Source organism: Mustelus asterias, chromosome 8, assembly GCF_964213995.1.
Source record: "Mustelus asterias chromosome 8, sMusAst1.hap1.1, whole genome shotgun sequence".
NCBI classification, from domain to species: Eukaryota; Metazoa; Chordata; class Chondrichthyes; order Carcharhiniformes; family Triakidae; genus Mustelus; species Mustelus asterias.
Window position 1 is genome coordinate 133472020 of NC_135808.1, and position 25243 is coordinate 133497262.

The 25243-nt window shown below is 44.4% G+C and overlaps 1 protein-coding gene across 1 annotated transcript in view; it reads left to right on the forward strand.

The window, feature by feature from the left end:
- Positions 1 to 25243, forward strand: part of LOC144497786 (di-N-acetylchitobiase-like) — a 57895-nt gene that overhangs the window by 18709 nt on the left and 13943 nt on the right. The gene's annotated exons all lie outside the window — the stretch shown is intronic.

Here is a 25243-nt window from a genome sequence, read left to right on the forward strand (position 1 = left end):
TGGTAGCAAAAGCCACACAAGCTTTCGGAGCTCCAAGCCCCTTCTTCAGGTGAGTGGGAATTCTGTTCACAAACAGAGCATATAAAGACACAAACTCAATTTACATGAATAATGGTTGGAATGCGAATACTTACAACTAATCAAGTCTTTAAGAAACAAAACAACGTGAGTGGAGAGAGCATCAAGACAGGCTAAAAAGATGTGTATTGTCTCCAGACAAGACAGCTGGTGAAACTCTGTGGGGGTTACAAATAGTGTGACATGAACCCAATATCCCGGTTGAGGCCGTCCTCGTGTGTGCGGAACTTGGCTATCAGTTTCTGCTCAGCGACTCTGCGCCGTCGTGTGTCGCGAAGGCCGCCTTGGAGAACGCTTACCCGAATATCAGAGGCCGAATGCCCGTGACCGCTGAAGTGCTCCCCAACAGGAAGAGAACAGTCTTGCCTGGTGATTAAAAAGCCAGTTCTCCACCCATCTAGCCACCTCCCCCTTTATCCCATGAGATCCAACCTTTTTCACCAGCCTACCATGAGGGACTTTGTCAAATGCTTTACTAAAGTCCATATAGACGACATCCACGGCCCTTCCCTCGTCAACCATTTTGGTCACTTCTTCAAAAAACTCCACCAGGTTAGTGAGGCATGACCTCCCTCTCACAAAACCATGCTGACTATCGTTAATGAGTTTATTCCTTTCTAAATGCGCATACATCCCATCTCTAAGGATAGGATATCATCATAGCATCATGATATCAGACATATCATCAGAGTCCCAGAAAATCCCTGTGGGAGTTCCTCACAGTGGTGGCCCAGGCCCAAAAGGTTTTACAGTGGTTCCTCCATCAATAATCTTCCTTCCATCATATAGTCAAGATGCAAATGTTCACTGATTCCTAAATACTTAAATAATGAGGCAGTCCATATCCACAAGCAGCAAGGTAGAGACAACATTCAGACTGGACTGATAAATGTCAAGTAACATTTCTGCCGCCCAAATGTCAGGGAATGATTATCAACAACAAGCAAGAAGCTAACCATCTCTCCTTGACATTCTGCAGCATAATGATTGCTGAAATTCCAGCATCAGTATCCTGGAGGTTCCCATTAGATTAAATTGATGTGACCAACCCAAAGTACTCAGGCTACAAGAGCGGGACAGAGTCTACAAATTCTGCAGCGAGAAATTCACCAATAAACTCTCTAAAACCTGTCCACAAGTCAGCAGTGTGGTGGAATACTCTTCATTTGCTAGGAAAGTGCCAGTTCAACATCACAAAAGCTAAATCTACCCAGGGCAAGCAGCCTGCTTCATTGGCATCCCAGGCCCATGTTGAAAAAAGTATTTCCTCCATCACCAGCCCACATTGGCAGCAGTTTGGACAATTTTCAAGACATACAGCAGTAACTTAGATTCTTTCAGTTGCAACCTCCATCAACTGGAAGAAAAATGACAGCCGACAAATGGGATCACCATCACTTGCAAGTTCACTATCAACTGCCCTGTCTTGGAACCATATCATTTTCCGGGTCAAACCCCTGGAACACCCTTCTCAGCAGCACTGTGGGTGTGCCTACACCAGGTAAATTACAACAGTTCAGCTCACCATCAAGTCATTGAGGGAAATTTAGGATGGGGAATAAATTGTGGCCTTGCCAGCAATGCACACATTCCAAAAAGGGTTAAATCTAAAGATAAAGTGGTGGCAATGGGCAGTTTTATGAAGTTTGAAATCCATTTATGGTCAAAGAGAGGTTGTGAATGCTGCATTATCACAAACTGCCAAATTTTATACTCAATACCCTGCCGGTTAGGGCAAGCATGTCTTATACCTTCGTCACTACCTTGTCCACCTGTGTTTCCACTTTCAGTGATCAGTGGACATGTATGCCCAGATCTCTTTGCCTGTCAATAGTCCTAATGGTTCTACCATTTGCTATATAATTTCTGTATGCACTGGACCTTCCAAAATGCATGACCTCACACTTATCTGGATTAAACTCCATCTGCTATTTCCCTGCCCAAGTCTCCAACTGGTCTCCATCTTGCTGTATCCTCTGACAATCCTCTTCACTATCCGCAACTCCAAAACTTTTTGTGTCGTCTGCAAACTTACTAATCAGACCAGCTACATTTTCCTCCAAATCATTTATATATACTACGAACAACAAAGGTCCCAGAACTGATCTCTGTGGAACACCGCTAGTCACAGCCTTCCATTCAGAAAAGCACGCTTCTATTGCTATCCCCTGTCTTGTATGGCCAAGCCAGTTCTGTATCCAATTTGCCCGCTCTCCTCTGATCCCGTGTGATTTCACCTTTCGTACCAGTCTATCATGAGGTACCTTGTAAAAGGCTTTACTGAAGTCCATGTATACAAAATCCACTGCCTTTCCCTCATCTATCATCTTCATCACTTCCTCGAAAAACTCAATCAATTTAGTGATACACGACCTCCCTTTCATAAAAACCATGCTGTCTATCACTAATAAGTCCATTTGTTTCCAAATGTGAGTAAATTCTGTCCCGAACAATCTTTTCCAATAACTTCCCTATCACTGACGTAAGGCTCAACGGCCTATAATTTCCTTTGACAAGGTCCCTCATGGCAGACTGGTGCAGAAGGTGAAGTCGCATGGGATCAGAGGTGAGCTGGCAAAGTGGATACAAAACTGGCTCGGTCAAAGAAGACAGAGGGTAGCAGTGGAAGGGTGTGTTTCTGAATGGAGGGCTGTGACAAGTGGTGTTCCTCAGGGATCAGTGCTGGGTCCTTTGCTGTTTGTAATATATATAAATGATTTGGAGGAAAATGTAACTGGATTGATTAGTAAGTTTGCAGACGACACAAAGGTTGGTGGATTTGCGGATAGCGATGAGGACCATCAGAAGATACAGCAGGATATAGATCAGTTGGAGACTTGAGCGGAGAGATGGCAGATGGAGTTTAATCCGGACAAGTGTGAGGTAATGCATTTTGGAAGGTCTAATACAGATAGGAAATATACAGTAAATGGCAGAACCCTTAAGAGATAGGCAAAGGGTGTACAGGTACACAGGTCACTGAAAGTGGCAATGCAGGTGGAGAAGGTAGTCAAGAAGGCATACGGCATGCTTGCCTTCATTGGCTGGGGTATTGAGTTTAAAAATTGGCAAGTCATGTTGCCGCTTTATAGAACCTTAGTTAGGCCGCACTTGGAATATAGTGTTCAATTCTGGTCGCCACACTACCAGAAGGATGTGGAGGCTTTGGAGAGGGTACAGAAAAGATTTACCAGGATGTTGCCTGGTATGGAGGGCATTAGCTATGAGGAGAGGTTGGAGAAACTTGGTTTGTTCTCACTGGAGCGACGGAGGTTGAGGGGAGACCTGATAGAAGTCTACAAGATTATGAGAGGCATGGACAGAGTGGATAGTCAGAAGCTTTCTCCCAGGGTGGAAGAGTTAATTACTAGGGGGCATAGGTTTAAAGTGTGAGGGGCAAGTTTTAAAAGAGATGTACAAGGCAGATTTTTTACACAGAGAGTGGTGGGTGCCTGGATCTCGTTGCCGGGGGAGGTAGTGGAAGCGGATACGGTAGTGACTTTTAAGGGGCATGTTGGCAAGTACATGAATGAGATGGGAATAGAGGGATATGGTACCCGGAAGGGTAGGGGGTTTTAGTTAAGTCGGGCAGCATGGTCGGTGCAGGCTTGGAGGGCCGAAGGGCCTGTTCCTGTGCTGTAATTTTCTTTGTTCTTTGTTCTTTGCTCTTTGTTCCTGGATATCCCTGCTGCGCTTCTTAAACAATGGAACTACATTGGCTATCCTCCAGTTCCCTGGGACTTCACCTGTAGCCAACAAGGACACAAAAGATTTCTGTCAAGACCCCAGCAATTTCCACCCTTGCCTCCCTCAGTATTCTGGGGTAGATCCCATTAAGCCCTGGGGACTTATCTGACTTTAATACTTTTGTTAGACACCCAGCACCTCCTCCTTTTTGATATCAGCATGACCCAGAATATGTACATACCCTACCTGAGGCTTCTCATCCATCAAGTCCCTCTCTTTGGTGAATACTGAGGCAAAGTATTTATTGGTATCTCACCTGTTTCCTCTGTTTTCAAGCATAGATTCCCTCCACTATCCTTGAGTGGACCAACCCTTCCCCTGGTTACCCTCTTGCTCTTTACATACATATAAAATGCCTTCGGATTTTCCTTAATCCTGTTTGCCAAGGACTTTTCATGACCCCTTTTAGCCCTCCTGACTCCTTCCTTAAGTTCCTTCCTATGTTCTTTATATTCTTCAAGGGCTTCATCTGTCCTAAGCCTTTTAGACCTTACAATGCTTCCTTTTCTTTTTTGACAAGGCTCATAAAATCCCTTGTTATCCAGGGTTCCTGATATTTGCCACACTTATCCTTCATCCTCACAGGTACATGCCAGTCCTGAATTCCAATCAACTGACATTTGAAAGACTCACACATGTCGGATGTTGATTTACCCTCAAACAGCCTCCCCCAATTTACTCTCTCCAGATCCTGCCTAATGTTGTTGCAGTTATTCTTCCCCCAATTTAACATCTTCACCCAAGGACCACTCTTGTCCTTATCCACAAGCATCTTAAAACCTACGGAATTATGATCACTAATCCTGAAATGCTCTCCTACTAAAACTTCGACCACCTGGCCGGGGTCATTCCCCAATACCAGCTCTAAAATGGCTCCTTCCCAAGTTGGACTATTCACATACTGTTTCAGGAAACCCTCCTGGAGGCTTCTTACAAAATCTGCCCCATCCAAGCCCCTAGCAGTAAATGAGTCCCAGTCAATATAGGAAAAGTTAAAATCACCCACCACAACAACCCTGTTGTTTCTGCATTTTTCCAAAATCTGTCTGCATATCTGCTCCTCTGTCTCCCGCTGGCTTTTGGGAGACCTGTTATAAACCCCCAACATTGTGACTGCGCCCTTCCTATGTATTCAATGAATGATATGCTTTGTCTGTATAGTGCGCAAGAAACAATACTTTTCACTGTAAACCAATACATGTGACAATAATAAATCAAATCAAATCAAAAACATTCATCCTTAACCAACAACAGCGAAAGATGATAATAGATCTCAGTTCCATTTGTGAGACATTGTTGTGGGAGTATTGACTGTCACTTACTTCTACATTACAATATTGAGTGTGTTACATAATTTATTCATTGGCTGTGAAATGGTGTGCAGGGCGGAACTTTCCTGTCCCACCCACCACAGGAATGGTAGCGGGTGGGACACGGACCATGCAAAGGTCCATTGACCTCCGGCAGGATTTTCCTGCTTTGGGGCGAGCTTAGCCAAAAATCCCACCCATGATGTCATGACCATGTGGAAGACACAATGGGCCATAACCTCCTGGCTTCGCAGTGTCACATTTGGGGATTATCCCAAAAATCTGCTGGAGAATCCATCTAGGAAGTTCCCAGGTAAGGGTTTATCCAGTAATGTTGCCGAAGGGCTAACATCACCTGGACAGCTTGGGAACCATCCGGCAAAGTGATTTAAATTGCTAGCTTTGGATGTTTCTGCCAGGTTTACACTGCTGCATGGGCTGATTCTCTCAGCGCTTCCTGTCAGCAGGATCATCTGGTCCCACGGATGGAGACCCTCCTCCCCCTCCCCCATCATGCTACATTCCCCAGCGGCACAGGGTGCGAGCCACACAAAACCCATGGACATTGGCAGGACCGGAAGATCCCACCAGCAGCCAATGACAAGCCGCCTGCGCTGCTGGAAAGCATCTGGCCGAGTGGCTGGAAAATCTGGCCAATAGTTACTCTGAAAGAGATAGAAGGGAAAAAATAATTCTACCTTTAGAATAACTATTTTAAACACCCAGACCAAGCCCCACATGGTACACTCCATGCACTCTGAGGAGAACCCCATCACATCATTCCCCTCAAATAAGCACCCACCTCTATTGCTATTTCCAAACAACAAAGAGTTCCTCCACCTGAACCCCTGAGATGAACAATAAACACCCTGGACCCAAACCCACCCCTACCCTCTTGCCCCAAGCATTCTCCACCCAAAAGACACACCACCCGATCCTCCCTAAGGTGACATCCTCCTACCCAACCGACACTGCACACCATCATCATTCCAGCCTGTACGACAACCCCTATATGGACTTTAGCAAGGCCTTTGACAAGGTCCCTCATGGCAGGCTGATATAGAAGTTGAAGTCACATGGGATCCATAGTGAGCTAATAAGATGGATACAGAACTGGCTTGGTCGTAGAGGACAGAAAGCCAGCGGTGGAAGGGTGTTTTTCTGACTGGAGATCTGTGATCATTTCACAAGGATCACTCCTGGGACCCCTGTTGTCGGCAATTTGCATCAATGATTAGGAGGAGAATGTAGGTGGTCTGATTAGTAGATTTGCAGATGGCACAAAGATTGAGGGAGCTGCAGATGGTGAGGAGGATTGACAAAGGATGCAGCAGAATATAGATAGGCTGGAGACTTGGATGGAGAAATTCAGATGGTACTTCATCAAGACAAATACGAGGTGATGCATTTTGGAAGGTCTAATGCAGGAGGCAAGGCTACAGTAAATGGCAGGACATTTAGAAGCATTCACATAAAAAGGGATCTAGATGTACAGATCCACGTTTCCCTGAAAGTGGCAACACAAGTGGATAAGGTGGTCAAGAAGGCATATGGCACATTTGTCAACATTGGCCGTGGCATAGAGTATAAAAATGGCCAAGCATTTTGCAGTTGTTTAGAACTTCAATTAAGCCACATTTGGAATATTGAGTACAGCTCTGGTCACCACACTACCAGAAGGATGTGGAGGCTTTGGTGAAAGTACAGAAAACATTTACCAGGATGTTGCCTGGTTTGGAGGGGATTAACTCTGAGGAGAGATTGGACAAACTTGCTTTATTTTTCACTTGAACTTTGGAGGCTGAGGGACGACCTGATAGAAGGTTACAAAATGATGAAGGGTGTGGATGGAATGGATTGTCAGTTGTTTTCCCAGGGTAGGAATGTCAATTACTAGGGGACATAGATTTCAGGTAAAAGGGGGAAAGTTTAAAAAAGATGTGAGTCCAGCCCTTCCCCTCCACCATGAGATATGGACCCTCAGACCCGAATGTCTGAAACCCCAACCTCTCATGATGTCTGAAACCCCAGCCCCTCATGTCCAGACCCCCCACTGCCTCCCATGATACCCAGATCCCCACCCTCCACAATGTCTGGGGTCACACTTTGCTTCTTCAGTCCCATCCGTTCTAAGTCAGGAAGTTTGGGAGAAACAGGCGCTTTCCATTCCGAGTGTTGGGAAGTTGCTGTGGAATGATATTGACATTCTGAGGAAGTTAACATTTAAATAAGAATTTCTTTCTTACTGATGACTCTCTCAGATGGTAAAGGCTTGGAATGGACGGCACAGAGAGACTGTCCAGGCCACTAACACAGCAATTTGAAGAGACCATTGGAGAGACTCACACTGAAGAAAAGAATGAAGAGAAACTGGGTATTTGTGATCTAGAAATGGCCAGAGAGGCAAAATGTTTTTCTTCTGAACATTTCCATGTTGGGACAAGTGGAATCTCACAAAGTTTGCATCATTGTGTTCTCCTGCTGGAACATAACTGGATACTTTATTATCAATCTGTTGTCAGTGCCAGGAGACGCTGTTCTTTATTGATTGGATAGTTGATAATGTCATTAAGGGAGTGAAGGATGGGGGTGGGGAAGAGAGAGAAGAATGTATCCATGTGGTTCAAGGTCTGAGTAATTCCTGCTCTTATCTGCTGTCATCTCTAAAACTATTCACAAAACTTTCTTTCAGTTTGCTGAATACAAGATATGACAATAAACTTTCCATTCATTACCTAATGGTGTTTCAATCACCGTGAAACATAAACAGCTTTATATCAACAAGATCTCCATAGATTTACAGGTGCAGCATGTGCAACATAGAAACAAGCCATTCGGCCATTGTTTCTATCCATACGAATCTCCACTCATCTCATTTCATCCTCACTCACTTCAGTTCATCCCATCAGCAAAAGATCTTCTCTTCTTCTGCCCAAATGCCCTTTGAAGCTTCCCCTCAAATGAATGACACTCACTGTAACTACCGCCTGTGATAGCTCGACCCTTAGTGATAGCAAAATAACCTGGAGGTGAAACCAGCAACCAGCAATTGCACCAAGGGGAAGTAATATCAGACATGGTCCATTACCCTCAGTCCAAGCCCATAATGCAGGAGGTTGTCCCACATCAGCTGGAGTTTGTGCCGACTTCATTGCAATCCCCGCCCGATGCCAAACAGTGTTTTAAAATTCCCGAGGATTTTTCAAACTTTCTGTGAAGTAAATCCCTATTCAGTTCTCTCCCTGCCATCAAATATTATCCGGCAGAAATTGCACCTCTACACCAGCTTTCTTTTACAGGGAGCCCTTAGCGTCATTTTGGTGCGCTGACTCTGTATCTCACTCCGGGGAGGCCGAATAACTACTGAATAACTACTTGAAATACAGTCACCATTGTCCTATTGACAAATCCACCATTCTATTTTTCACAAAGCACAGTTTCCACAAAGAGCCAATGAGATGAATATTCATTTATAACTGTTCACATCAAAGTCTCGTCCTCAGTCAACACTGGAAAAATAGCCCATTGTTGTTTGTGGGAGATTACACTGTGCACATTTGTGCCAGGTTTCCTACGGTAAGAGTGATTACACTACAAAAATCAATCATTGGATTTTGAAGTTGCAAATGTTGATAAATATATTTCCCTATTTTAGCAGAAATGGTTGATGTTGGGGGTGGAATGGGGGGAATAATGTTTCAAGAATGAATTCAAATGGAAAATTATGTAAATCCTCAGCAGGTTTGACGGCATCTATAGAGAAAGAGACAGAGTTAATGTTGCAGGTGTGTGCCTAAGGACATGAGGATGTGGAGTTCCGGGAGCGGGTCCAAAATATCTGTAAACCTCCCGACCCTTACGAGGTCCTGAGAGCAGCACTGTTTCCTGACCTTTAGTTGAGGCCAGAGCTACCTTACAAAAGGTCGTGATTTGTCCTCCAGCCTTTAAAATGTGGTGTCAGGCCAAATCAGTTACTCAGAGAGCACGGACCTTGAGCTAGGGCACATCCCAGATGCGAGCATGGTCCGTTATGGATCCCACAACCATAGCTGACTTCCCTTCGTGCCCAGGCATTTTTGTCTTAAAGAACAAAGAACAAAGAAAATTACAGCACAGGAACAGGCCCTTCAGCCTTCCAAGCCTGCACCGTCCATGTCCGCTCTGAGAACTAAAACCCCCTACCCTTCCAGGGAACATATCCTCTATTTCCATCCGATTCATGTATTTGTCCAGACGCCCTTTAAAAGTCACTTTTCATATCTGCTTCCACTATCTCCCCCAGCAGCGAGTTCCAAGTACCCACCACCCTCTGTGTAAAAACACTTGCCTTGCACATCTCCATTTACTTGGAGATAATCCTCAAACACTTGTGAAGTAAACCATATTATCACAAATGGTGGCACTGCAGCCTCACAGCACCAGGGACTTGGGTTCAACTCCTGGCTTGGGTTACTGTCTGTGCGGAGTCTGCATGTTCTCCCTGTGTCTGCGTGCATTTCTTCCGGGTGCTCCGGTTTCCTCCCACAGGTGCGAAATACGTGCTGGTTAGGTGCATTGGCCACACTAAATTCTGTCTTAGTGTACCCGAACAGGCATCGGAGTGTGGCAAATCAGGGATTTTCACAGTAATTTCATTGCAGTATTAAAATAAGCCTAATTGATTTGATTTAATATTATTATCACCTGTATTAGAATAACGTGAAAAGTTTTGTTTCTTACGTGCTGTACAAACAAAGCATACCATTCACAGAGAATGAAAGAAGAGTGCAGAATGTAGTGTTACAGTCATAGGTAGGGTGTAGAGAAAGATCAACTTAGTGCGAGGTAGGTCCATTAAAAAGTCTGATGACAGCAGGAAAGAAGCCATTCTTGAGTCGGTTGGTCTGTGTCCTCAGACTTTTGTATCTTTTTCCTGATGGAAGAAGGTAGAAGAGAGAATGTCCGAGGAGTGTGGGGCCCTTAATTATGATGACTGATTTTCCTAGGCAGCCGGAAGTGTAGACAGAGTCAATGGATGGGAGGCTGGTTTGCGTGAGGGATTGGGCTACATTCACAACCTTTTGTAGTTTCTTGCGGCCATGGAATGAGCAGGAACCATACCAAGCTGTGATACAACCAGATACTTGTGACACTAATAAAATAAATTTAACAATCTTTTTCAGGTTCACTAAATCGTGCAAAATTTTCATCAGATTTTTCAATGGTTTGTTGAGATGTACAAGATCAAAGAACAACAAAGAACAAAACAGCACAGGAACAGGCCCTTCGGCCCTCCAAGCCCTCGCCTCTCCCGGTCCAGGATTGAATCCTGAATCCAGGATCCCCGCCCAATTTTCCAGCCTATCTACATACCAATATCCTATCCACCGAGCTGTCTCTCACAGCTACGATGCTTTGTTCATCACAACCTATTAGCTCACCCCCACCCCCCCCATTCCAGACCATGTGATCTCCAGGGAGAGGCGAAAACCCAGAGTGAAAACCCCAGGGCCAATATGGGGGAAAAAAAATCTGGGAAATTCCTCTCCGACCCCCTGAGGCGATCGAAACAAGTCCAGGAGATCACACTGGCCCTGATCAGAAAATGCTTCCCAACCCTATTCATTTCAACTTCCACGAACACCATATGAATTCCCTGCCCCCGAGACAGGTTCCCAACTATCCGCAGTCTTGCTCTGTACTGGCACCAGCAAGTTGATTATAGAATGAAGCCTTGAAACGAGAAACAAAGAACAATTAGCCCGCGCCGCTCCCTGGTCCAAACTAAACCACTCTTTTGTATCCCTCCATTCCCACTCCGTTCATATAGCTGTCTAGATAAGTCTTAAACGTTCCCAGTGTGACCGCCTCCACCACCTTGCCCGGCAACACATTCCAGGCCCCCACGACCCTCTGTGTAAAATATGTCCTTCTGATATCTGTGTTAAACCTCCCCCCCTTCACCTTGAACCTATGACCCCTCGTGAACGTCACCACCGACCCGGGGAAAAGCTTCCCACCGTTCACCCTATCTATGCCTTTCATAATTTTATACACCTCTATTAAGTCTCCCCTCATCCTCCGTCTTTCCAAGGAGAACAACCCCAGTTTCCCCAATCTCTCCTCATAACCAAGCCCCTCCATACCAGGCAACATCCTGGTAAACCTCCTCTGTACTCTCTCCAAAGCCTCCACGTCCTTCTGGTAGTGTGGCGACCAGAACTGGACGCAGTATTCCAAATGCGGCCGAACCAACGTTCTATACATCTGCAACATCAGACCCCAACTTTTATACTCGTGATCTCATGATAGTAACTTCCGGTCACTTTGAGTGTGCATCAATAATGACAAAGAACGTGCAACCCACAAACAGACCACAGTGCTATGGCATTTGTAACCATGATGTGGATTTTTAACCATGACCAGGGTGCAGAGGAGACAATATGTCTTTATATGGGCCAAAGGTAATAGTAAAGGGTTGATGATCAGTCAATAATGTAATATAGACCATATAGATAATGGTGAAGCTTTGTATGCCAAACAGTTTACTCAATGACTTTTTTCTAGCTAGGCATAGTTAGATTCAGGATATGTGAAGCAAAGGGTATTGGTGGGTCTGCTTCAAAGGGCATGGAGCAAGGAGGACAAAGGTTTCTCCAGAAGTGGAAAATGTGATGGAGGAGGGTGGGGAATCAGGGATTCAGGAATGAGTGTTGACCAAGGCAGAGAGGAATGGCGGTAGAGAAGATCACTGATGAATATTGGTCCAGAGATGGAAGAAGTGGGACAGAGGGCAGGAAATCAGAAGTTCTGGGATGAATATTGGGAAAGACAGGGAGGGAGGGGCATGAGAAGAGAGGAGCGGGGAAGAATATTAACAAAGGCCTGGGACAAGGAGAGAGACGTTGAACAAGGAAAATTGGCCAAGTTTGGGAGGAAATACTGCAGAAGTTAACAGATAATGTTGCCAAAGACAAAGAGTGTCAGCGAAGAGAACTTCCCTACAAAGTTACATTTAACAGCATGAAGCTTGCGTCAACATTTCCCTATTAGCACACAAAGCAAGATAGAGATAGAGATACCCAGGAGGCAGCATCATCACTCACATGAGGCTCAATATAAAGAAAGGATCTCCCTGCGACTGATAGATCTTCAACTCCGGCGGAGAGGATGCGCTGGAGTTTGGCATTGGCGGTGCTGGCGCTGTGGATCGCCGGAGGTTCCGGGATGCCAAGCCCGTTAGGTTGGTGTCCGTGTAAAACATTGGATCTGTGCAAGCGTATCCCCGCGGACCATCAGCACCAAGTGGAGGTGGGTGTCTCAGACCATTCAATTCCCTCATGAAAAGAGTTCATTGATTTGAAGTTGCTTTTTGCAGTGTATTGTGCAGCAACACTTGGAATGGAGCATTGGCATGTGAACTGGTGTCTTTCCTCATCTGGTTCAGCTCCTCTCAGCCACACTGTTGTGGAAGTTCTGAGAGAATGTCCTCTTTAGGGTGTTCTTTCTGCCTCCGGGACTGGCCTGGGTTCGCTTGGGGAAAAGAGTTCACCGGTCAGCCTCCAGCCTGGGCTCCCGGGGAGATACAGGCTGGAGAGGGGTCGTTAACACAAGCCCAGGGTCAGGAACAGGCTGAGGGCATGAGTCAGCCTGGGGGAGAGGTGAAGCTAGTGCAGAGGCACAAGAAGCAGGTCAGAGTGTTATTAAAATGCAAAGTGAATGGTATGGTATATAATATATGTTAAAGTGTATAGTTACAGCCTGTGTAAAATAGAACATCTGTCACATTGAACAAAGATATTTCAACAAATGCTGCATCAATAAAATGTTTATTTTTAAATGTTTCTCTGATATGCTGAATCTTAAATGATGTGTGATCTCACTCTGACAGACTAATACCATGGTTAAAGTTTACACTTTTCACACAATATTGATTCCCCAAAACACCAGTTAAAAATCCTGGAATTACATGGAATTAAATTGTGACTTGACCTCAGTCAATCTTTCAACAAACATTGATATCAAATGACTTTGTGGAGTTGATGAGGTTATTATTTAGAATAGTAATGGTTTTTTAAATATCCTTCATTACTGTAGCTCACAGCTTCATGTTTTTCCCAGGTCTTTGTCTTTGATAATGGAGGAACGGATTATCAACATTATGATTGGTCAAAGATTACCACAGCTGTCATCAAGAGCAATGTTCACTCAGGATTTGTGTGTGCTGCTCATGCAAATAAAGTTCGGGTTATCATAAAAGGTAACAATTTTTATCAAAGCCAAAACAGACATTTCTGTTCTCTGTTGCCAGCTGTATTATTGAAGAACCACAGAAAGGACATGAAGTTTCCAGGCTGACATGAGCAGGCTGGGCTGAATGGTCCTTATGGTATTTATTGTGGTATTTTTTATGGTATTTAATGTGGTATTTATTTTATAATTTTATGATTTTCACATTCTTGATATTAGAGGGTTAAAATATCTCTGCAGGTTCCAATCTGCCATTATTCAACATTCAACAATTTAGCAATGATAAAGTAATAATCTTCACCTCCACACACCTCTTGCCTTCGAAACCTTCCTTCCTATTGCCAGGTCTTTCACACTTTGATGACAATTTTTTCCATTGATCACTCTCCATGCTGCTCCTGTGAAGAGTCTTGGGGCATTTTATTGTGTTAAAGGCACTATATAAATGTAAGTTGTTCCATTTGTTGATGTTGCTTGCATGTATAATGGGGTCTGTCTCTGTAAACTTGTTGCAGAGAAAACTTGGCCTCCAGCTCTAGAATCTGTCCCAAGATAAAACATCCTCTCCACATCCACCTTGTCAAGACCTCTCAGGAACTTATATGCTTCAATCAAGTTGCCTCTTAGTCTTTCAAACTCCACCCTAGCCTGTCCAAACCCTCCTCATAGGGCTCCCCACCCAATCCAGGTATGAGTTTAGGAAATACAAGCAAAAAAACTGGTAATCTGAAATAAGAGCAGAAAATGCTGGATAAACTCAGCAGGTCCAGCAGCACCTGTGCAGAGAAACAGAGTTAACGTTTGGGATCTAAATTATCCTCCTGCAGAATGTAAATCTTCTCCAAACCATTTCCAACATATTTGCATCCTTTCTTAAACAAAGAGAACAATAGTGTACAGAGGACTTCGGGTGTAGTCTCACCAACAACTGAATAACTGAAGCATAAGCTCCCCACTTTTGTATTCAATTTTCCTTGCAATAAGCGACGACATTCCTAATTAATGGCGGTACATGCATACTATTATCCTTTTGCAATTAAGGCACTGGGATCCTTAGATCCCACTGCATCTCAGAGCTTTGTAATTTCTCACCATTGCAGATAATACGCTTTGATAAATTTCCTGTCAAATGGACAATTGTACTCCATTTGCCAGATCATCATCCACTCAATTAAACTATCTGAGTCCCTTTGTAGCATCCTTATATCCTCTTCATATTTTACTATCTTACCTATCGTATTGTCATGAACAAATTTAATTTCCATATCTCCGAGACCTTCATCCACATCATTAAATGGTTGAGGCCCCAGTACTGATCCTTATGGCTCACCACTCCTTATACCTTGCAGACCAGAAAAATAAACATTTATGCTAACCCTCTGTTTCCTGTTAGCTTGCCAATCTTCTATCCATGCCAATATGTTACCCCCTGCACCATGAGCTTTTATATTTCACAGCAAACTTTGATGTGGCTCCTTATCAAAAGCCTTCGAGAAATCTAAGTACATTACATCCAACAGGTTCACCTTTATCCACAGTGTGTGGTACATCATCAAATAATTCCAGTAAATTGGTTAAACATGATTTCCCTTTCCCCTTTGACTCTGCCTAATTACCCTGAATTTTACCAAGTGTCCTGTTATAATATCTTTACTAATAGCTTCTAACATTTTCCCTAAGACAGATGTTAAGGTAACTGGATATAGATTCCTGCATTCTAATTCTGTCCTTTGGAACCATGGTGTGCAGGAAATAGCTATCACATCTGTTTAATAAACAACAGTGATTAATCATCAAAAATAATTACTACACCTGACATGCTTAATGACATCTTGAGGATGTGACAGGCACAATGTAAATGCAATTTTTACCCAAATCTTCCTCTTCTTATTGGATGTTGGCAGTTCTGTTCTCTCAGCTGTTTTGGGGTATCATGTGTGTTGATTGGGGTTATCTTTTGAGGCTGTGTATTGCTAAACTGAAGCCAAATACAGACACTCATGAAACTCAGTGCACTGATTTTAAGATGTGACTTTATTAACCAAATGATCGAATGGGGGAATGATATAAAGTAGCCCAGCACTCCAGGTAGAGGATGTACCTGGAATATCACTCTGAAAAACAATGCCTCCACGAGGGCAATTATACATTTCCCAAATCATATTTCCCACCTTTCCGTTGGGTATAATCTAGTCAAATTTAATACAAAACAGTCAATACTAATCTCTGTCACCAACATTGTTACTTAACAGTGAGGTTGAGTGTCTTGGGTTACAGGAAGATATGGACAAGATGGTCAAATGGGCGGAAAAGTGGCAGATGGAATCTAATCCTGAAAAGTGTGAGGTGATGCACATTCGAAGGAGTAATTTGACAAGGAAGTATATTATGAAAAGTCTGACACTGGGAAGTTCCGAAGAACACAGAGACCTTGGCACATTTGTCCACAGATCTCTGAAGGCGGAAAGACAAGTTAATAGGGTGGTGAAAAAGGCATATGGCACACTCACCTTTGCCAATTGGGGTATAGATTACAAAAGCAGAGAGGTCATGTTGGAGTTGTATAGAACATTGGTGAGGCCACAGCTGGAGTAGTGTGTGTAGTTCTGGTCGCCACCTTATAGGAAAGATGTGATCGCACTGGAAGGGTTGCAGAGGAGATTTACCAAGATATTGCCTGGGTTGGAACATTTAAGATAGAAAGAGTGGTTTGATAGGCTTGGGTTGTTTTCTCTGGACCGGGGGAGACTGGGGGGGGGGGGGGGGGGGGGGCGACCTGATCGAGGTGTTCAAGATTATGAGGGGTGTGATAGGGAGCAGCTGTTCCCCTTATTTGAAGGGTCAGTTACAAGGGGGACACAAGTTAAAAGTGAGGGGTGGGAGGTTTAGGGGGATATGAGGAACAACGTTTTTACCCAGAGGTTGGTGATGGTCTGGAACGCATTGCCTGGGAGGGTGGTGGAGGTGGAATGCCTCACATCCTTTAAAACGTACCTGGATGAGCACTTGGCATGCCATAACATTCAAGGCTATGGCCAAGTGCTGGCAAGTATGATCAGGTGGGCAGGTCAGGGACTTTCATGGGTCATTGCAGACTTGATGGGCCAAAGGGCCTCTTCTGCACTGTAGTATTCTGTGATTCTGAACTCCAGCCAATAGCAATTTACATCCCGATCTCATGGGATCTTCACATGTTCCCTACCTTGGTTGCCCAGCGACACAGGATGCTGAACAATGAAATGGGAGAAGGATTCTCATAGTCACAAACCCATGTGACACTTGTCTGACCCTGAGAAAATCCTTGACTACAATTCTGCTATCACTCACTTTTAGCACAGCAGGCTAGGAGAATTGCGCACGGCCAATTCGCGGGGTTCCCACAAACATTCGTAGCGCACTTGCGTCTCCCAGGCCCAGATTTCCGGCAACGTCTGCGCTGCACCAAAAATCGATTTGATGGCTCCCAAAGGGGGGCCCCTTGGCTCAGCCGATCGGACATGGGGAAGTGCCAATGGGGCAGGGCGTATTGGAGGGCAGGGCCAAGGTAGCGTTCAGTGGGGGTGAGGGGGTCCCACTGCCACTCTGCTATTGGGTTCCTGGGGGCTGCAAGGAAGCCAGCAATCATGGCAGGATCGGGAGGGATATATCGTCTGCTGGGGGGGTGTCTGCTGGGTGGGTGTCTGCCTGTGGGGATGCCTGCGCTGCGGGGAGGATGGGGGGGATTGGCACTGCAGGGCGGGTGGAGGTTGTGGTCGGGGAAAGGGGGATCGAGGCAGGCCCGGAAATGGTCAGAGGGCCACGATTGGGCCGTGGGGCGGTTAGGGTGTCAGCACTGCAAGGATCCCGGCCTGGCCAGTGATCGAGCTGGCCAGCAAACTAGGAGGTTCAGAGTTTGGGGAGAGCGTGCATGTGTAGAGGCCCGCTGGTTTCAGCCTCCTGGGCAAGAATAGGCCCCGCCCCTAAAATCTAATGATATTCATGCTGGTGGGTTCTGCATTGCAGTGTCTGGGACAACTCCCACTGAAAAAAAACAACGTGAATTACTCCAGTTTTCCCACAAATTCAATTCTTCAAATTTTTTTGGGAGAATTCTGGCCCTTATGTCTGTCTTGCACCTGTGTTATCAATTTTAAGCTGTATACTTCTATTCATCAAACTGGCATTGGTAGCCAGTTTGTTCCCTATGGCTGCTGATAAAGTGGCTGCATTCAGCAGAACCATTGTCCCATGGAATGCAGGCCCTATCTACAACCTTATGCCATCAAGCCCTGCTGTATCTTGCCATTGGGTGAACTTTTACAAAATCATAGAATCCCTACAGTACAGAAGGAGGCCATTCAGCCCATCGAGTTTGCACCGAACACAATCCCACCCAGGCCGTATTCTCGCAACCCTCATTTACCCTGCTAATCCCCCTGACACTAGGGGCAATTTAGCATGGCCAATAAACCTAACCCCACATCTTTGGGCTGTGGGAGGAAACCAGAGCATCCGGAGGAAACCCACGCAGACACGGGGAGAAAGTGCAAGTTCCACACAGACAGTGACCCAAGACTGGAATTGAACCAGGGTCCCTGGCACTGTGAGGCAGCAGTACTAACCACTGCCCCACTGTGCCGCAATGTATTCTAAATGTATTCTAAATGCAAACTGCATCCATTTCATAAATTTGAAATACATGTTCTTAAATGAGAAATACTTGTTATTCAGTTAGAGCTGTCTTTTATAATCGGGCGGCACGGTAGCACAGTGTTTAGCACTGCTGCTTCACAGTGCCAGGGACCCGGGTTTGATTCCCGCCTTGGGTCACTGGACGTGTGGAGTTTGCACATTCTCCCCGTGTCTGCGTGGGTTTCCTCTGGGTGCTCCGGTTTCCTCCCACGTGCTGGTTAGGTGCATTGACCCGAACAGGCGCTGGACTGTGGTGACTAGGGGAATTTCACAGTAACTGCATTGCAGTGTTAATGTAAGCCTTACTTGTGACTAATAAATAAACTTTTCTTTTGCTCCAATCAGCACTCTCTATAATCTAAGATTAATGACTCTTCAGTCAGTATTGTGTTAATGTTATCAAACCATGATTGTGTTTTCTATTAGCCTCATTTAGCCTTCTCCCACCCCCCATATCAATGTGCAACTGAAGCAGAAGATGTAAGCTGTTGTTCTTTCATTGTTTACCAGGAAAACTACCATTTCATCATTTGACAAATCCTGATCGTAGAACAGAATGGATCATTCACATGGAGCATTTAACCCAATCAATGCACTTGGATGGCATATATTTGGAACTGTGGAATAGGAGTCATATTGAAACTGTGGAATATGAGGCAATGTCTAAGTTGGTTGATGAAACTGCAACACTTTTCCACCAAAGAGCACCTGAATTGCGGGTAAAAATCTTTTCATATTGAAAAATTGGAACAAGAATGTAGTGTTTACCGTAATTAATTGTAAACAAGTATGGATATATTTCTGGATAAATACATTGAAATGGTGATTTCTAACTACTGTTCGTGTATCATCTGGGGAATGTGTTGACACTGTGATAATATCACCAGACTAATAACAGATTTATGAAAGGGAAATCATGCTTAATAAATCTACTGGAATTCTTTGAGAATGTATAGAGTTGATCAGGGAAAACCAGTGGATGTGGTCTATTCAAATTTGCAGAAGGCTTTTGACAAGGTCTCACAAAGCTGATTATTATGTCGAGTGAAAGCCCATGAAATTACAGGTGGTGCCTTGAGATGGCCAGAAAGCTAGTTTGCAGACAGGAAGCAAAGGGTTTGAATAAAATGTCTTTTTCCAAATGGTAGACAGTGCCAAGTAGGGTACTGTAGTGATCTGTGCTAGGATCTCAACTGTTCACATTATGTGTTAGTAATTTGGACAAGAGATCCCTGAAGGTGGCACAGCAGGTGAATAGTGTAGTTAAGAAGGCATATGAGAAACTTGCTTTTATCAGCCGTGTCATAGAGTATAAGAGCAAGGAGGTTATATTTGGAGATATACAGAAGGTTGGTTGGGTCGTAGCTGGAATGCTGTGTGCAGTTCTGGTCACCTCACTGTAGGAAAGATGTCATTGCATGAGAAAGGGTACAGAGGAGAATCACCAGGATATTGCCTAAGATGGAGCATTTTCATTTTTTATGTGATTTATTATTTGATTTGATTTATTATTGTCACATGTATTAACATACAGTGAAAAGTATTATTTCTTGCGCGCTATACAGACAAAACATACCGTTCATAGAGAAGGAAACGAGAGACTCCAGAATGTAGTGTTACAGTCATAGCTAGGGTGTAGAGATTGATCAACTTAATGCAAGGTAAGTCCATTCAAAAGTCTGACAGTAGCAGGGAAGAAGGTGTTCTTGAGTCGGTTGGTACGTGACCTCAGACTTTTGTATCTTTTTCCTGAAGGAAGAAGGTGGAAGAGAGAATGTCCAGGGTGTGTGGGGTCCTTAATTATGCTAGCTGCTTTGCCGAGGCAGCGGGAAGTGTAGACAGAGTCAATGGATGGGAGGCTGGTTTGCATGATGGTTTGGGCTACATTCAACCTTTTGTAGTTCCTTGCGGTCTTGGGCAGAGCAGGAGCCATACCAAGCTGTGATACAACCAGAAAGAATGCTTTCTATGATGCATCTGTAAAAGTTGGTGAGATTCGGAGCTGACATGCCAAATTTCCTTAGTCTTCTGAGGAAGTAGAGGCATTGGTGGGCTTTCTTAACTATAGTGTCGGCATGGGGGTGCCAGGGCAGGTTGTTGGTGATCTGGACACCTAAAAACTTGAAGCTCTCGACCCTTTCTACTTCATCCCCATTGATGCAGACAGGGGCCTGTTCTCCTTTACACTTCCTAAAGTCGATGACAATCTCCTTCGTTTTGTTGACATTGAGGGAGAGATTATTGTTGCCGCACCAATTCACCAGATTCTCTATCTCATTCCTGTACTCTGTCTGGTCATTGTCTGAGATCTGACCCACTGCAGTGTTGACGTCAGCAAACTTGAAAATCGAATTGGAGGAGAATTGGGCCGCATAGTCATAGGTGTATAAGGAGTAGTAGGGGGCTGAGAACACAACTTTGTGGGGCACCGGTGTTGAGGATGATCATGGAGGAGGTGTTGTTGCCTATCCTTACTGATTGTGGTTTGTGAGTTAAGAAGTTCAGGATCCAGTCGCAGAGGGAGTTGCCGAGGCCCAGGCCACGGAGTTTGGAGATGAGTTTCGTGGGAATAATAGTGTTGAAGACTGAGCTGTAGTCAATAAATAGGAGTCTGTCATAGGTGTCCTTGCTATCTAGGTGCTCCAGGGTTGAGTGCAGGGCCAGGGAAATGGCATCTGCTGGGGACCTGTTGCAGCGATAGGCAAACTGTAGTGGATCCAGATAGCCCGGGAGACTGGAATTGATTCGTGCCATGACTAACATTTCGAAGCACTTCATAATGATGGATGTCAGAGCCACTGGCCTATAGTCATTAAGGCACGCTGCTTGGTTTTTCTTAGGTACCGGGATGATGGTCGTCTTCTTGAAGCAGATAGGGACCTCAGATTGTTGTAAAGAGAGGTTGAAGATGTCTGTGAATATCTCCGCCAGCTGATCCACGCAGGATCTGAGTGCTCGTCCGGGTACCCCATCTGGGCCAGTTGCTTTCCGTGAGTTGACCTTCAAGAAAGCTGCTCTGACATCTGCAATGGTGACCCCAGATACAGGTTCATCCAGGGCTTCCAGGGTGGAGGGCATGCTCTCGCTGACCTCTTGTTCAAAACGGGCATAGAATGCATTGAGCTCATCAGGGGGGGGTGCATTGGAGCTGGCGATTTTACATACCTTCATCCAAACATGCCTTACATGCCTTGAATCAAAGGCTAGCTGCTTTGCTGAGGCAGCGGGAAGTGTAGACAGAGTCAATGGATGGGAGGCTGGTTTGCATGATGGTTTGGGCTACGCAGGATCTGAGTGCACGTCCGGGTACCCCATCTGGGCCAGTTGCTTTCCGTGAGTTGACCTTCAAAAAAGCTGCTCTGACATCTGCAATGGTGACCCCAGATACAGGTTCATCCAGGGCTTCCAGGGTGGAGGGCATGCTCTCGCTGACCTCTTGTTCAAAACGGGCATAGAATGGAGAGACTAGATGGGCTTGGATTGTTTTCTTTAGAGCAGGGAAGGCGGAGGGGGACATGATTAGGGTGTTTAGGATTATGAGGGGTTTGGACAGGGTGAATAGGAAGTAGCTGTTCCCCTTGGTTGAGGTGTCATTCACAAGGGGAGATAGTTTTAGGGTAAGAGGCAGAAGATTCAGAGGGAATTTGAGAGAAAAAGAACAATCAAAAGGAGATGGGAACCTGGAATACACTGCCAGGGAAGGTCGTGGAGGCCAGAAACCTTATAACCTTTAAAAACTATTTGGGTGAGCACTTGCAACTTCATAACATTCAAAGATATGGGACAAGTGCTGCAAAGTGGGATTAGTGGGACTTTAGCGGTAGTTATTTTCGGTACAGATTCAATGGGCTCTTTTCTGTGCTGTATGACCTTTTTACTAAGACCTTATAACTGAATGTATTTCCCCCAAGTTTGCAGGTGGTACAAAGTTGGGTGGGAGGGTGAGCTGTGAGGAGGATGCAGAGATGATTCAGCGTGATTTGGACAGGCTGTGTGTGTGGGCATGTGCATGGCAGATGCAGTATAATGTGGATATATGTGAGGTTATCCACTACGGTAGCAAAAATAGGAATGCAGACAGATGAACATTGGAATGGGTGTAAATTGAGAGAGGTGGATGGTCAGTGGAACCTTGGTGTCCTCGTGCATTAGTCGCTTGAAGTAAACACGCAGGTGCAGTAGGCGGTAAAGAAGGCAAATGGTATGTTGGCCTTCATAGCGAGAGAATTTGAGTATAGGAATAGGAGTATTTTGCTGCAATTGTATGAGGCATTGATAAAGTCTTTCTTGGAATATTTTATGCAGTTTTGGTGTTCTTCTCTGAAGATAAGGAATATTGAGGGAGTGCAGCAAATGTTTACCAGGCTGATTCCTGGGAGGCAGGTCTGTCATATGAAGAGAAACTGAGTTGGTTCGGATTATATACGTTGGCGTTTAAAGGAGTGTGAGGGGATTTCATGGAAACTTACAAAATTCTATCAGGATTAGACATGGTAGATTCAGAAAGAAAGTTCCCAATGGTGGAAGTATCCAGAACTAAGGGTCATAGTTTGAGGATAAGGGGTAAACATTTTAGGACTGGGGTGAGGAGAGTGGTGAACGTGTGGAATTCACGGCCACAGAAAGTTGTTCAGGCCAAAGTTTTGAGTGATTTTGTAAGGACCAAATCAGAAACTCCAAGGTATTTTATGAAGTTAGCATGGACCCTAAGTTTACATTTGATTTTGGCATTCGGGTGAGCAGAATGTGTTTCACTCCAGGTATGATTCAAGAGATGCACTTGGAAGCATTTAAGAACACAATTAGGACATAACAAAAATAATTAGCATAACTTTTACCAATTAAAATACTTAAACATAAAAGTATAATTCCTAACAGCTAGCTAACGCTATTGTTCCAATGTAAGAACATCTCCACACAGACATAAATCCTTTCTTTAGAACCAGTTAGCACAGAAACCAAAGGTGCGTATGTGAGTACCAGATTCCTGGCCTTGTAACACCTCTGGAGAGTGATCCAGACAGATACTTGCCTTCTAATTCTCATGCAGGAGCTACCAGAGAAATCTGAACTTCCAGAAAGCAGAATCTCAGAGATAGAGACTTATTTCTTGGCCGATTCAAGTCTCCAGTTCAAAGACAGCAAGAGATACAGAGAAAGCAACCTCTCTCTAAGAATCCCTAGACGCAGACTGCCTTGAGTTCCCTGTGAAAGCCTAACCCCACCCAGTCATATGACCCTACGTTTCAATCAAACTAATCATGTTGTACTCTGCAATATCCCAAGGAAAACACAAAACAACAGAATCTTGCATCAGTTCAGATTAGAACAAACATTGTAGCAATTAAGATCAATTATGCTGCTGCAGTAACAATACAGTTCTGCTGTATCCAGACAAAATGGCTCTGTGTGCATGGAACAGATCCTGCACAAGAAACTTGACTAAAATGTATTTCTAAAAGGCACAGTATCGTCACAATTTCAAGAAGGGATTAGATATAGCTCTTAGAGTGAAAGCGATCAATGGATATGGGGGGAAGGGCGGCTTTGTGTATTGAATTTGATGATCAACCATGATCATAATGTATGGCAGACGAGGCTTCAATGGCTGCATGGCCTACTCCTGATTCTATTTTCTATGCATGTCTCTATGTATGTGTTAAAGCAATTAATACCCCTCCAGTGGTTAAAGAGCTGTGAGTTGATCTGCTAGAGTGGGGACTGGCTCACTCACAAAAAGCAGCCTGTTGGGGATTCAGCACTCTGGTATGTCTAGACCACTTTAGTCCCCAAATGGACTGTGTACTGTTCTGTGCAGTAAGAAGTCTCACAACACCAGGTTAAAGTCCAACAGGTTTATTTGGTAGCAAATACCATAAGCTTTCGGAGCACTGCTCCTTCGTCAGATGGAGTGGATATCTGCTCTCAAACAGTGCACAGACACAGAAATCAAGTTACAGAATACTAATTAGAATGCGAATCTCTAAAGCCAGCCAGGTCTTAAAGGTACAGACAATGTGAGTGGAGAGAGCATTCAACACAGGTTAAAGAGATGTGTATTGTCTCCAGACAGAACAGCTAGTGAGATTCTACAAGCCCAGGAGGCGGCCTTCACGACACACGACAGCGCAGAGTCGCTGAGCAGAAACTGATAGCCAAGTTCCGCACACATGAGGACGGCCTAAACCGGGATGTTGGATTTATGTCACATTATCAGTAACCCCCACAGCTTGCCTCCTGGGCTTGTAGAATCTCACTAGCTGTTCTGTCTGGAGACAATACACATCTCTTTAACCTGTGTTGAATGCTCCCTCCACCCACATTGTCTGTACCTTTAAGACCTGGCTGGCTTTAGAGATTCGCATTCTAATTAGTATTCTGCAACTTGATTTCTGTGTCTGTGCACTGTTTGAGAGCAGATATCCACTCCATCTGACGAAGGAGCAGTGCTCCGAAAGCTTATGGTATTTGCTACCAAATAAACCTGTTGGACTTTAACCTGGTGTTGTGAGACTTCTTACTGTGCTTGCCCCAGTCCAACGCCGGCATCTCCACATCATGACTACTGTTCTGTGTACAGGCCTGAACACTGTCAAACTTCAAACCTGTTAAATTCACAACTCCAGTTAACCATGCACCTGTACTATGTATAGGTGCTGGACCAGAACCCCCAATTACATGACGTCAGATGGGGTCCCAACAATTTTTCTATTTTTGCCATAAATATGAGGGAAGGATACTTCCTTCCACAAATAATCCTCTGACAAATTCGGGATCCTATATAGTCAAACAAACATTATTGAATAACATTTTAAAAATATCACTTTCACTAATGAAGCGGCTGAACAATATTTAAAAATGAACGAAAGCAAATTTAATTCAGAACATATGTCTATTTTAGTTCCAATTAAGTAGCATTCCTCTTACAGAGTTAAAAGCCACTTTAAATGCAGTTAGCAATCATAAAAATGTAGAATAAGCGCAGGCAGTCTTGAAGCTTTCAGAGAGGCAGAATGAGTTTTAGCACAGCTTGTGGAACTTTGTCTTTAAACTAACCCTAGCCAAAACTGAAAAGCAGTTTTTCTGCTACAGACCTAGCTCCCTGAATTAACCACATTATCACATGATCCTGTCAATCGACCTAATCAAAAATCCCAGGGGAAATCTTCATCTATGAACAGAAGTCCATTAGCTTCATCACAAATAAA